This window comes from Trachurus japonicus, chromosome 19 (genome assembly GCF_045865225.1).
Source record: "Trachurus japonicus isolate A0001 chromosome 19, Traja_1.0".
Classification (NCBI taxonomy): Eukaryota; Metazoa; Chordata; class Actinopteri; order Carangiformes; family Carangidae; genus Trachurus; species Trachurus japonicus.
The window spans coordinates 21622705-21636127 of NC_140925.1; positions in this window are offsets into that span (position 1 = coordinate 21622705).

Sequence of the window (13423 nt, forward strand, 5' to 3'; positions counted from 1 at the left end):
GTCACATTTTGCAGTAACACAGATGTGAAAAAGGCGTTATTATTTCATTTCAGAGGCGACAGTGTCACACCAACAATGCTAACACATTGACGTTATTGGGTGTAGCGCTGACCGTGTTCACCACCTTAGTTTAGTGGGTCAATATGACTCTGTCTCTTCCTTATTAGCAGAGGTTGATCTCATTAGTCTTGTGGCTGATTGGTTATGAACAGCAAATTAAATTTAGGCTCTTTCAGACCAGTAAGAGTAAAAAAGCAGTCTGTTCATGTAACCTTACCCTTAAGTTGACGTACGCTCCTTTTCAGTGTCAACAGCAAACTTCAAGAAAACAACATGAGACCTCAGATTACCTGACACCAACCCTGTTTGACATGGATGGCATTTTCACCAGTAGCTAAATGACATAATGTTGGTCAGCTGGTTAATTATGTTATTAAAATGAAGTGAGACAATAATGTATGTTAATGTATGGTATTATATGTGTTGCCCTGTATTTACACTCCAAACACTTTCTTTTGTGCAGGATGTGCAGCAGACCTTAATTTCCTTCATTTATGCTGAGTTAGCAAGCTGCCAATGTTCATACATACCATGAGAAGAGATCATACCTCCGTATGCCCTGTGGCAACTACAGACAATGGAGCAGTGTAGAGCTGATTAAGATAATGTTGCACTGAAGCACGGTATACTTGAAACCAAACAGATCAAAGTGCATTATATTATGTATCTTAGTCCCTCTTTTATGTAAGCACACTCAGCATTCACTGATACAAACTGTGATGGTCAGGTGTTTGAATCCACATCCAGGACATTATCAAAAGGCTCACTCGACCCAACATCTTTCCACTGTGATAAGTGTGACCGCTCTGTCCTCTGCTTGTCCTGTACTGTGTGCCTGCTCTCTGCCAGCGGGGCAGGGCGATTGGACACACGTTACGGGGACTAAAAGCATCTATTACTGAGCCCTGGGAAACCCCAACACCTTGGCACAGGGTGGCACGCTGTCACAGGCTGCCCTGGGAACAGCTCAATTAGCCACCTGGCCACTGTCTCCCCATCACAAGACTGAGCTTTTCAGCCCCGTGGGCAGAGGTGCAACGGATCACGAGAATGGGATGTTTTTTTGGCAGCCAGCTGCACACACAGGCTTAAGGGAACACCTTCTGTAATGTTACATATAGTTTTTTTTGTTTTGTTTTATTTTATTCCCTAATCATCCAGAAACTCCCTCCTTGACAGGAGTGCTGGTAGTGGGAATGAGATCATCCAAGTGCTATTGTTCACCACTAGCGGCCCACACCTTCACATTGCATCGTTGTAGCCAAAATCCCAAGAGGAAACAGTGAGAGACAATGACAAGGATGAGCTATTGTGTCAATGAGTTCATTCACAAATTAAAAAGGGACTTTTGAGGCTATAGTGTGAAGTTGCAGGAGCGTATTTGGACCGTACATCAAAAAGGCTTTTAAGATACAGACAGAAGATGAAACCCCCATGAGCACGCGTGTGGCGTTTTGTTCTTGATTTGACTGACTGGCTCGATCCAAACCGACAGTCTGTTAGTGTGTGAGAGGGCACATGGCCTCTTTCTATTTCTGCATGTGCGAGAGTGCAGATATAGTAGGTGTGTAGGTGACAAAGACAGAGGCCAAACAAGGGCACAGTCAGTCTGTGCCCCAGACAGACAGTGAACACATGCACACATGCTGCCACTCCCATGTGCGTGCACACACACACACACACACTAGCACACACACACACACACACACACACTAGCACACACACACACACACTTCTCACATTACTGTGGGTGAGGGATTTTTTCATGCTTTCGTTGAGTGAAAGAGAGAAAGAGAGGTGTGAAGCCTCAGTCACGCAATGTTGCTCTGTTTGACTGGCTGTGTATGTGTGTGTGTGTGTGTGTGTGTGTGTGAGCGAGTGAGTGAGTAAGAAAGAGAGAGAGAGAGAGAGAGAGAGAGAGAGAGAGAGAGAGAGAGCACCAGTTTGGGCACCAGTAGTGTGCCAAATTATATATATATGTTGTGGTTAGCTGTAGCGAGTGCATCTCTGCATACAAAGGTGACAAATGTAACGTTGTGAGACCTGAACACAGGAAGTCAAAGTTCCTGACACCACCCTTAAATGTTCAAAAACAAATCTGCACCTTTGAAAAAAAAAAAAAGAGAGAAAATCTTTCAAAAACCTTTCTCCACTGCTCACAGGTCAGGAGAAATCATTGCAATGGACCTCACTAACACAGTGGCCCAGCTGCCTGCTTTGTCTGAAACTTGTCTGAAACAGTTTTCTACACTTACATGAGTCCTACTGCAGGCACATGTGTGCATGTGTTGGCATGGGGGAGGTACAGGGGGCATTAGAGGCCACGTTTGGGGAACTTGTTGTGGTAAGAGATACATGTGTGGTTTCATAAAAGGGGAAGTGAAAGCTGAGGGCCGCAGCTGTTCATGTCTAGAAGGCCTCATCTATGCTAACAATATGAGAAAGGAAGTGAAGAGCAGAAATTGCCAGTGTGCTCGTGTGGTACAATCTGTTTTACATGTGAGTCTCTAACTGTCTCACTCGATGCCGTCTGCGCTAGTAGGACACCACAGTCAAACTTCTGTTTTTCACCTCTTTGCCTCTTCCTTGGTAACTGCTGGACACAACAACACCACAATATACACAACCTGATTTTTTTAATGCAACTTACTAAACTTACTGAACTCAAGTGACTCATTCTGGTTTTGTGTGAGGATAAAGTCATCTGCCTCTACAAAAGGTCAAAGTATCATCACATCGAAACTGGCACTCTGAAACCCTAACCTAAGCCATTTCCTCCATCAGACTATGTGTCATTTATACCCACAAAGGTCTTGGTTGCGATCACAAGCCATTGACCATATTCACAGCATCGCCATCTTCCTCACGTCATCACTCGGGGAACTGCTGCGTCCCTGGCTGCAAGCTGTACAAACGTTGCGAGTCTGATGCTTTCCTTTCATCGCTTCCCAGTTGATACAGATTTAAGGAAGACATGGGTTAACGTCCGAAGGGCCATCGGGCCATAGGAAAACGACATTTGGGTTAAACTGATTTGAATTAAGTTAGCTGGCATTAGCTGCAACTGCTAACGTTAATGTTATGTGAAGGTGTTGAATCTTCCCACCCCGAGTGACGACGTAAGCAAAGATGGCGACGCTGTGAATATGGCTAATAGTGTTTATTTGAAGACTTCTGGCTTAATCACGTTTTTCACACCACACTGATTAGGCTACTTTATTTTTTTTAGAATAGGTTTATCATTGATATTTTAATAGCCTACGTTACTGAACAATTTTGTAAAGAATAGTTCAGCAGTTTGGGAGCTACTCTTATTGGGTTTCTTGCTGTGAGCTAAAGAAGAATTGTCTACAAAATATACAGCTGCTCTAACAGGTGTTTAGATTAACTTAGCCTAATTTATGTAAGCCTAGCTTAGTTTGTAGACTGAGAACAGGGGAAAACAGCTCAGTCCAGAGCTAACGAAATTAATCAACTAGCACCACTAACACTCGCTAATTAACTCATATCTTGTTATTCTAAATTATGTTATATTATGTACCAGGAAGTTGTTTATCACTGGCCTGAAAGAAATATAATTAGTGAGTTGTGTTGGTGAATGGATTTTTGTTAGCTTCAGACACTATTTTCAGTTAAAGCTGCTGACAGCTTACTCAGCCTATATTTAAATTAATAGGCATATTCATGGTGTCAGTGTCTGCTGTGATAAAGCCTGTCATCCTTGCTTTAGAAAATCAGATTCAAATAAGCAGTAAGAAGGGGCTACGCAATTTTCAAAACACATGTGAATTCAGAACAAAACATTAGCAAATGAGTGTGTTATTTTTTAAAACATTTTATTCTTCAAATTGAGTAAAGGAATGAAATCTGGGATAAAAATAATTCATCCATGCTTACTAGAAAAACTGGAGAGGGAGAGTGGATGAACTGCACTTTCCTCTCCCCAAACTATTGTGGAGGTGCTCTTGAGCAAGACACGTTATCAGCTGTCCCAGTGGAGCATGTCTTTGGCTGATACAAGACTGTAGTTGTACTGTGGCCTCTCCCAGGTGTTGAGGTGTGTGTGATTATAGAGCAAGTAAAAAAAAAAAAATCGACTAGCATGCTTACATTTTCAAAATCAGCACAGAGTTGAGAGAAGTGGAGGTGAAAGTTGATTTTGGCTCGAACCCAAAAACCCCCACACTTCTCCCCATGTTCCTCCTTACCCATCTCACAGACTCCCACTCTAAGCCCTGAGCTCCAGTATGAAATCAACATTGGGCCTGCAGGAAATGAGAGATCTCCACAGGAGATAGAGGAGGGAGGGAAGGAGGAGACAAAAGAAAAACAGCGGAAAGAACCATAGATTTGACTTTTGGCATCCAAATGTCCACTCTTCATGTCATAGCTCTGCTCTCTTTTCCTTTATCTCCTCCTTTCCTTGTCTCTCTGTCTTTCTGTCTCAGTCCCTGTGAACATCTGCTTGCTGTGTGTGTTCGTGCATGCAGCTGTGCCTGCGTCTATATAGAAAGGCTCGCCTTATGAAAGGCTCGGGGCTTGTTGTTCTTTCCTGGCACAGTAATTCGCTGGCTAAGCCAAGAAAGTGGACAAGCAGCAAGCTATTTCAGCAGGGCCTTGTTTTTGTTGTTCCACGCTCAAAGACAACATGACCTCATGTGACCCCTCCCAACTACTCACGGCTGGAACACAGCAAAGTGTTCAAGGTGTGGGAGGCAGATCGCGGTGCAACCGCGCAGCGCACCAACACAGAGGAGTCCGGGCTCTGCCCAAAATGTTTGACTTGAAAACCCTGTGATTCAACAAGGGAGGCCACTTTAAGAGACGCTGTCTCAAATGTACTCTGCAGGGCCAAGGGGGTATTTTGACTTTCAACATGTACCCACAAGTGTGCACATAAATGTGTCTCTGTGTGGAGAAGCAGATAAGCAAGACAGACACAGACACACACACACATTCATGCTCACAAAGGGGTGGGGTAGCAATGAGGGGCTCGGTTAATGGCTTTTAAATTTCCACTGAGTGAGTGACTTACAACTGTGGAGGAGCACAGCTGTTCCTGATTTGGGGAACAAAGAGGGGGGAACGGCAGCGATCTGAGAGACTGGACTGGGCTGCTCTCATTTAATGGGCTAAAATCTCCTAGGAATGACGCAGATGTGTGTGTGTGCGAGTGTGTATTTGCATGTGTGTGTCTCCATGCTTGCCTATAAGAATCTGCGATCATCCTTCATGCACTTACTTTGCTGTGTGAAGTCCCCTTTCTGTGCATACACTCCATGCTGTTGGTGCATGTGAGTGCTGGTGCGTGGGAGGCTGGGGGGGCAACAGGATCCGTCTGCAGCTACAGCCGTAGATTACGGCCACAGAGCGAGCGAGAGCAGAGTTACGGCTTTGCAGAGCTGAGCCACAGTGAAGGTCAACTCATTTGGGAATAAACTAGAGTTGGAGAGGAGGGGAACGGAGGGAGAGGAGGCTCAGATGCGTGAGATTTAATGCAGGGGGGGGGGAGGGAGATGAAGAGAGAGAAAAGGAGAGAGGAGATTAAGGCCAGAGCTCATCTAAGCATGTCAATAAGAGTTGAAAAATCTAACGTCAGCCAGGTGGAAAAAATCCAACTTGCTTTGATCAAAGACTTTCCGTCTCAGGCACACAACGGTGCAGCACGTTGAGACGCGGCCTCGCTTGAAAACTCTGCGCGTCTCGATGTCAAACTTTTTATAGTGGAGTTCCATCTCTTGAAATACTGCTTCCTGGCCCCCCTCACCCCACATCCCCCACCCCCCACCCACACAATCTTCCCACTCACACACATACACACACACACACACACACACACACAATCCTTCTCCCCTCCGAGTTGTGCGTTGTTTCCTGCTGCTGGTGAACGCAACCCTTTTTCCTCGGAGGCCCCCTTGCTGCACTGCAGCCTTGTAAAACATAGCAGGTCAGCGTCACATGACTGAGGTCTAGGACACTGAAATGCTGGGGCTGGCCCTCTGCCGTGCCGAGCAGGAGTTGGGTGTCAAAGTACACATGGGTGGGGCAGTGCAGCGGGAGAAGGACGGGGACTGACAGCAGACTGAGAGAGAGCAAGTAATAGAGTGAACAGCAGCTATATGGAGAGGAGGTAAAGAAAGAAAGAAAGAAAGAAAGAAAGAAAGAAAGAAAGAAAGAAAGAAAGGGGGAGGAATGAATGTTAGCAGTAAACCAATAAATCTCCTGAGAAGCTGAAACCACTAAAAGAATATTATTTCCATCCATCCCTCCCTCCCCAAAGAACACCTTTCTCAACTCTCATCTATCACCTCCTCCCAAAAACAGAGTAACTTTTTTTTTTTCTCACCTCAGGTCTGAGATGCTCAGTCACCCATAGACTGATGTAGACATGAATGAGCCTCCCCAGCCTCCCCTTTCCTCTTCGTCTCTCCCCCCGTTTCACTGAGTGATTGGAGCTGACATACATATGGAGCACACTCATCCTGGTAGCACTCAAAAGAAGGGGTGGGGGTGGGGGTGGGGGGTGTGATGGGAGAACATGCACACACACAAATCCATAGACGCACACCCATGTACATACGCGCCTATCAATCTCCAGGTACATGTATTTACACACTATCTACATACACAGTAAATTCACTTTTCCATCCGGGCTGCGTATAATGTCATGAATTCCCTCTGTGTCAGTTGTTCTCCTACGTGCACACAAGGACTATTTTCTTTCTTTTCTGTCATTTTTGGCTTCTTTACTCGCTTTAATTTTAAGCTCTTGTCTCATCCTGTATTTCTTCTACCCAGCCCCCCCCTCTCTTGTTGTTGCACTAAGCACTTGGAGTGTGTCCCTGGAGGTCTCCAGCTTTATAGGAAGCCTGTCACACTAATAGATTTCACCTTCTCTCATTTTCTCTCTTGCTGTCATTCCCTCTCTCACCCTCTTTCTCATCTGCTGCCCATTACAGACACAAGTGTCTGCTCACCACAAGCTACTGCAGCCCAATGTACTGAGGGATTTTAATATGTGGAGGGAAGCAGAAAACTTCTTCACGTAGACTTTAAAATGTTTCGAAAAATTCAGACATTTTCTTCCTCAATTGCAACTCGTGATTTACAAATAGTTGCCGTCCGTTGTCATCTCACGAGTCAGGTGTAATGTTAATCAAAGCAACTGCACATTGTGCTGTGTTGAGTTAATGTGACTTTAAAACTAGTCTGCAGCGATGCTAGCAGCTCTGTGTGGTTGTACTGAGTCACAGCTGTGCTTTGAGCTACATGCTAACACTCACAAGGATAACAAGCTGATGCTAAACAATCGAACATGCAAACGTGCCACAAATTCAGAAAATCACTCCATCAATTTGACAACGTCTGCGCCGCAAAAACTCACAGTACAACAGAAGTATTTTCAGGAACACAAAAAAGTGTGGGCTGTGGGTTGTACTTTTATTCAGTGCTTTTTGACTTGAATTCTGAAGATGGCTACATATGACAATTGGATGAGTTTGTTTGGTATTCAGATATTATTACAAATATGTAGGCTACTGTTGGCTTTAGTCTGGTCCGTCACTTGTATGTGATTCTGGCAACACTTCTGTCGTGTAGTGAATTGCAGTGATACTGTGTATTTGCTGTCAAATTGCTTTCTGAATTAATAGCACATTTGTAACTTTGCTAGTCCTTAAGACGCAGTGTGTTGAGGCCACCATAGAAATCTCACTTTTAAAAACTCAACACAGTTCATGTTTTCACCCAGTGCAGTGCAATGCATTTCAGTGTCTCAACTGAGGATCCTGCCTGGACTTATTAGCTTGTAAAAGAAACACTAATATACCAGCAGAACTGATTTGCCATTGAGTTGCCTTGGTATGAAATGCGCTATATAAATAAAGATGCCTTGCCTTGCCTAATATGTCAGAGCAGTATATGAGTTTATAATTGACGCGTTTGGTTGCAACTTTAATTTTATGATATTTAACCAATAGCTATTAATGCTGGTTTGTTTTTGCAGTGGGCTCTGGTGTGCTGTCAAAATAAAAGCACATCTAGATTTTTCTATACAGAAAGAATCTAACGCTGTCTGTTCAGTGTGCAGGGGTTCATCAGGATGCAGAGAGTCTGTCTCTCTGTTGACAGCCTGACTTTCTTCATCTCTCAGATTTGTGTGTATTGAAGTGTCCTCTGAAATCTACCTACAACAACCTCACCTCCTCCTCCTTCTCTCCGTCCCTCCTTTCCTCCCTCCTCTCCCCACTCCCTCGCTCCGTCTTGCTCATCCCACATGTCACATCACATTTCCCAGGCAGGCCCAGGAAAAGGGCAGAGGCCTTATGAATTGATGTGGGTCTCTTACAGGAGCATGGCCAGGACAAGGACAGACACACACAGACACACACACACACACACACACAAAGGTGAACCATAAGGGTGATGTGACAGTGCGCACACATACTGTCCTTCACCTGTCACCTGCTTTCATCTGCAGCGTAGTTGTGCACTCTCTGAACTCTCTGTTTATTTATAAGGTTGTGAAATGCATACACTCATACAAACATATGCAGGAAGATGTCTTTGTCTTTGTCACATTTACTCTGACAGCCACGCTAACAATGCAGTGTTACACCACATCATGCCCCAGTAGTTTTTAAAAGGGAAGCTCGCTCTGCCAGCCTGGCTGCCTCAGCGTCACGCTGGGCAATGACGACACCTATTGGTGCCTGGGAGACACTGTTTTGCAACGGGAGCCGTTGCAGAGAATATATGAGATGAATAACCAGCGATATTGAGTGCATTCATCATCCCCTGACAGTAAATTTTCACAGAAGAAAATTGACATTAGCTCATAAACATCTATCACAGGCCTGTGTATTCGGCAACACACATCTGAGTGTGGAATGTGCAGCAGATGAATCAGATGCAATGGAGCAGAAGGGGGCAAGGTTATGATGTTTTCTGTGTTTTATATTCGCGATCCACCATTTTTACACACACACTCTCTCTCTCTCTCTCTCTCTCTGTGCCCTCTTTCCATCACCGACTTTCCCATGGTGCTTCTTCGTGACTCCCGTTACTCCTGATTTATTCCTGGTCGCACAGCCTGCACGCAGTCTTTTATATGTCCAGTTAAGCAATTCTCTCCTCTAACTGGTTAATGGAGGACAGGAGGGGTTTGGTGTAGAGGGAGATCCCAGGAGCCTCTGAGGCCTGCTTCATGCCCACTGGACTGGAATGGAGCCAGAATGTAGTCTCCAGCAGGACCCCCCTCCCTCCTCCCCCGATGCCTCTACTGGACTGGAGAAGATCCAACATGGATGCCTCCAGGGCCGTGCTGCTGTGAAACTTACACCATTGTAGCTGAGAGTGTGAGGAGACCGGCTTCACATCCACCACTGTTCAGTCTTTATAGAAGATGATTGATGATTGGTGTTAGAGCACATTCACATCACATGAGATTATGACCCAAAACTGCCTGCTGTAAACTACTTTCGAAATATGACTTAATAAACTGTGACTAGGACAAATAAATCATAATGCCATCAATAATGCATCAACATTTTGTGACGCAAAACATCAGCTCACAGAGCAGGAGTTGCAGCATCATATCAAGCTGTGTGTCCTGCTCAGCGCTTAGAAAAATGCTCTGTGGAAAAATGGAGCAATTTTTAGAGAAGGTGACTTGAAGCTCAGTGATCCACAATGCTTCTGCATGCAGCTGTCTCCCTAAGGATAGAGAAAACACAGGGTGGAGGGAAAAGGAGGGATGTGGAGGAGGAGGAGGAGGAGGAGGAGGAGGAGGAGGAGGAGGAGGAGGAAGAAGAGGAGGGGGGAAAAAGTGCATGAAAGCCCACAAAGAGAAGGAGAGGTGAGAGGGAGAGTGATGCAGAAAGAAAATATAAACAGCGTGTTCAGTCTTAATATAGATTCCTGTGTATAAAAGGTCAAAGAGGCGAAAGGAGGGAGTAATGCTGTCCCCTCTGCTGTGGCTTTAATCTCCACTCTTCTCCTTCTCTCTCCTTCTCTCTCAGCCTGATGTCTTTACTGTCTGCAGTGGAGGGGAAAGTACTTAGATCTGTACTAAAGCACAGGATCAACAGTGGCAAAATGCCCCATTATTAGTTCAGCACTACTGAAAGACTGCCTGTGTGCTGGCAGGAAATATTCAAAGTCAAACTTGTTCTGCAGAAAAATGCATGATCATACATCATGTTATTAGACAGTAAATATTGATGCATCAGTGTTTCCTCTCAACAGCATTTCACAGCTGCAGCTGGTGGAGATACAGCTGCTTTTCACATACAACGTGGGTGTGGCTCCAGTAGGACACAAGATTTATTTTTCCATCGTTTTTTTCTAATCTTGTCAATTTGTGAAATGTTACATGTCATTAAGGGGAAATCACTGACTGGAAGAGCTAATCAATGATCAATATCGATGTCTGAAACATAACGAGGGGCTTTAGGGAGACGTGTCGTTGATACATTTCCTCAAGTACATAATTTCATGCTGTGAAATACTGCTGCTCCAGACTTGATTTCATATGCAGCTTTAGTTCATCTACTTTCAGACTTATAAAACACAATGCACTGCTTCAGATTTCAACTATAAAAGAAAGTTAGAGCTAATATGTAATAATGCATTGGCAGTAATAATTCAAGAGCATAATATAAAATGATATATAAGTCAGAAAAGCAGTTTGTCTGAATTATTGGGCCTTACTTTTGATACTTCAGCTACATTTTGCTAATAATACTTTCATATTTCTTATTTTATGTGCAAGGGTTTTGCTGTTAATGTTTTTTTCACATTGCAGTTTGGCTACTTTTACTTGAGCAAAGGACACTGAATAATTCATCTACTACTGGTTTGGAATAATATTAAACTTTTCTCCAGAAACACAGATCATCCACAGCATCATCTATATCAGTATATCAAATATTTAAAAAAACAAAACAAAACATGGGATCAGGAGAGACAGTGTTTCATTTGATGTGAAAAAGCAGAAGTATCAGCTGGTTATTTATATACCTTATATGAAATGTGTGCATGTGGATGGATTTGCATATGCAAATATGCATATAGCCAACTGTAGGCAGTGCACTGGAGGACTTATACTGAAGTGAGTATGAAGGGATTCTGCCTTTTTATCAGTGTCTTATGTTGCTTGTTAATAGGTATTGAAGAAAACAGCAGCTGTCTCTTCACTCAACAAGTGAAAGAGAAAGGCGTTGAAAACTCAACCGCTTCAGTGGATCTGCTTAGTGGCCAGGGATGGGGCTTTTATCCAGCAGCACCCAGGCGTGAAAACGTGTAATGGTATAAATATGGAGCAAGGTGTTGCATGACAGGTCAACTTTCCCCACATACTGTAGCTCAAGGTTAAAAGAAAGGTAGAGAGGTGTCTCTTGTTCTTTGACGTCAGGATGAGAGGATAGTGTGGCATTTAAATTTCTCCTGGTCCTATCAGAGCTTGAACTCGCCAGCTGCGAAGGAACAGGGGTCAGAGTTCAAACTGTGACAATCGCAAATGTCAAATGACTCGTCCCCTGCTGTGACTGTCACCTTGGTTCATCGTTTAGGAAGCCAACCAAGCAGCAGGAAGATATTGAAAGAAAGAGAAAGCAAAGTAGTAGCAAAAAAAAAAAAAAAAAAAAACCTCCTCTCAAGAGACTGGGCGGATGAACATATGAAAATGTCGTGTTGCATAATGCGTTATTGCATAATATGTCCCTGTTGAGACCGCGTCACTCACTGATGCACATTAGGACCCCATGTAACGCTGATGGTAAGCAGGCAAACAGGAAACGCTTTTCATTTTTTGTGGGTGAGGTGAAATGAAGGGGGGAGGGAGGAGGACATGGAGGGCTTATGGTTCTGTCTCTGAGCAGAAGACGTGGAGTGACGGAAGTAGACAGCCAATAGGATGGGGGCGCAGAGTGGGAAGTGAGTGGGGATGGGGGAAGTGGGCTGGTGGGGGGTGATGGTGGCTGTGGCGGGTGGAGCTGGTGTGTGTGACGGTGGGTGGGCGAGAGCGCGGTCGGTACTGGTATTTCTACCCTGTCACATCGTGTTAGTGTGCAGCCGAGCACGACTGCTGAGCACACCACTCTGGACAGCTCTGCACACATGGAGAGAGAGACACACACACACACACACACACACACGGACGCATAGGTTTAAATTCACAAGGACACACAGTGACCACACTTGAGTGCACACACACACAATCTGTAATCTCCCACGAGGACCACAAGGACATCCCAAACAAGTGAGCACCGATGGAGGCTTGACAGAAGCCAGGGGAGAGTGCTCGGCCTCCCAACTTTACATCCTTCCATCCATCCATCTATCCATCCATCCTTCCTTCCAGCCATCCATCCATCATTACAGCTCTCTCCATCCCATCAGCAGACCGTAGGTTCAGTCATCACACAGGGAAATTAATCTCCTCTTCTGTTTTTTCAAAAAGAAATGTGCACACTCAGTGGAAATAGTGATTGGAAAACTACAAATCAGAGCCAAATGAAGACCGCCCATCCCAAATCACCGTGTATTCATCTTGGGAAAATGCTGCAACCTTATGTTCCCACTTCCCAGCTCAGCTCTTCAGTGACACAAGCAATCTTGTTTAGGAAAAGAGCTCTTCAAACCCAGATGTGCAGACTTCACAAAGCTACATGAACCATAACAATTTACTTTACCGCCGTCAAACACATCGCCGCGAAGAGAGCAGCCAAGAAGCATCATCCTCATCAAACAGTGTTATTGTGTCAGCGGGGGGGGGGGGGGCAGTCAGCCCATCCACTCCCTGGTCACTATGTGCAACATGGCTTTGTGGCCCACAACGTTTCCCCCTGAGAAAATGAGAGAAAAAAACAGAGGGAGGAGGGAGAGGAAGCAAGTTTGGATGACGGTGCACCGTTCACATTGCAGGCCGCCTCGGGCAGGGCACAACAGGAAGAAGTGCAAGAAAGCAGATGGAGGGGTGGAAGATGAGGAAAAGGAATAGAGGAATAGAAGACAGCAAGAATATTTCAGTAAGTGCTGCATTCACACAGTGCAGCCTGTGGCGATGGAAAGAGACAGTGCAGGAGGAGAGGGAGGGGGAAGGGTACAGATGGATGGATGAGGAGGGAGAAGGAGATGGAGTGGCGAGGTGTGATGTGCGCTGACCCGAGCTCCTCTGTGACGCCATAAACTTGGAGGCACGCTTCAGCAGCTTCGAAGGAGGAGAGAGAGATATAAGCTGTCCTTGGCCACCGGCGCTGTGGCCGGCTGCGTGGCGGGCCAGAGGTCAGACGGTACACACTGTAATGCATATGGCATCGTCAGCACTGCAGATGGTCATGGTGAAATATCCTCTAGTCTACAC